The sequence below is a fragment of the Mus caroli genome, unplaced genomic scaffold (assembly GCF_978045245.1).
Source record: "Mus caroli unplaced genomic scaffold, Mus_caroli_1 scaffold_1, whole genome shotgun sequence".
NCBI lineage: Eukaryota > Metazoa > Chordata > Mammalia > Rodentia > Muridae > Mus > Mus caroli.
The window spans coordinates 15,634,942-15,637,048 of NW_028227256.1; the positions used below are offsets into that span (position 1 = coordinate 15,634,942).

Consider the following 2,107-nt stretch of genomic DNA (forward strand, 5'->3'; position numbering starts at 1 on the left):
GGCATGTTTATGGGGCATTTTGTTAATTAATGATTTATATGGGAAAGCTCAGACAACTGTGAGTACTGCCACCCCTGGGCAGGAGGTCCTGGGTTGTATAAGACAGCAAGCTGAAAAAGCCATGTAACATAAGCAGTAAACGGTGATCTTCCATAGTCTATGTTTCAGTTCCTGCCACCAACTTCCTGCTTGAGTTCTGAATTTCTCAATTATGGACTCTGACATAATCTGCGTCTCCACTTAGATCTATGAAAATTAGAAAGCATATTGATTGGGTAAACACACAACTATAAGCATATGATTGCCATTGCCATATTTTCTCATACATCAAGCTGAGATTCTCTTTTAAAATTTTATCTGAGAAAAGAGAATGGTGGAGAGGGTCTCAGAGGTTGAAGGACTCTGGTGAAGATGGTGACAGCTGAGGCCACAAGCTGCATCATGGAGGTTTCTTGTGACCAACCAGAAAGTAGTGAGAAGCTCACTTCGGAGGACATGACATCCAAAGACTACTACTTTGACTCCTTTGACCACTGTGGCACACACAAGGAGATGTTAAAGAATGAGGTGCTTACACTCATAAACCACAACTCCATGTTTCACAATCAACATCAAAGACAAGGTAGTACTGGATGTGGGCTCAGGCACTGGTATCCTCTGCATGTTTGCTGCAAAGACAGGGGCCCACAAGTTTATTGGACTAAGTGTTTCAGCATCTCCAATTATGCTGTGAAGATCATCAAAGCCAACAAATTAGACCATGAGGCAACCATCATCATGGGCAGGTAGAGGAACTAGAGCTGCCCATGGAGAAAGAGGACAGCAGCAGCAGCAATTGGATGGGTTACAGCCTCTTCTGAGTCCATGCTTGACATCATGCTGCACGCTCATGACAAGTGGCTGCCAACCGATGGTCTCACCTTCCCACACTGGGCCACCCTATATGTGATAGCCATTGAGGACAGACAGTATAAAGACTATAGAATACACTGGTGGAAGAATGTATATAGTTTTGATATGTCCTGAATTAAAGAGGTGGCCATCAAGAAGCCCCTGGTGAACATGGTGGACCCAAAGCAGCTGGTCACCTCATAAAGGATATGGACATCTATACAATCAAGGTGGAGGATCTGACCTTCACACACATGCACACACACACACACACACACACACACACACACACACACACACACAAAATCCCTGACTTTTGTCTGCAGGTGAATAGGAATGACTACATGTATACCATGCATTGGTGGCCTACTTCAACATTGAGTTCACCTGATGCCACAAGAGGACTGACTTCTCTACCAGTCCTGAGTCCCCATATACATACTGGGAGAAAACTGTGTTCTACATGGAGGACTACCTAACAGTGAAGACTTGTGAGGAGATCTATGACATCATTATAATGAGGTCCAACACCAAAAAGAAACATGACTTGGACTTTACCCTTGACCTGGACTTCAAGGATCAGCTGTGGGAGCTCTTTTGTTCTACCAACTACCAGAGGATCTGAGGAGGTGCCAGGTTGACCCTCCTGCAGAAGGGGGCTCAGGGAATGGGCTTAGGGGGTGGGAGGGTACATTGTGACTGTGTTTTTCATAATGGATATTGTTAACAGCTTTATATATACTCTATTTTTCTGAACTGTATATGAAATGATTTCCTTTCATTCTGGGATCCCTGAAAAACCTGACTTTACATTCAAAAGTGAAATCTGAATAAAATAGTGAGTTATGCCTAAATCCTTGTAGGAACTCACTCAAACAATTTTTTCTAGGCTTGTCTATAATTGTGTTTATCAAATATTCATGCTTATATAGCATTTAAATTATTTTTAGAGAGGAAAATTCTATCACATGTGTCCCTAGAAAGGGAAAGGTGAAGTGTAACTGTGGGGAGAAATCTTTTCAAATATTTTCACACAGTGAGCCTATTATAAGTGCAAGAAGATTAAAGATACAACATAAAGGTGTGTATTTAAATGACTACAAATAACTATTTAACTAGATCTGCCTAGGGGATATCACTAGTCCCCAAATGATCAAAGGCTATTGCTACAGGCAAGGTCCAAAACCACCTGTTTCTGTAAAGAACCTCAGATAAC

The 2,107-nt window shown here is 42.0% G+C and overlaps 1 pseudogene; it reads left to right on the plus strand.

Moving 5' to 3' along the window:
* The first annotated feature begins 411 nt into the window (after positions 1 to 411).
* Positions 412 to 1,516, plus strand: LOC110283672 (protein arginine N-methyltransferase 1 pseudogene; annotated as a pseudogene).
* Positions 1,517 to 2,107: the final 591 nt, after the last annotated feature.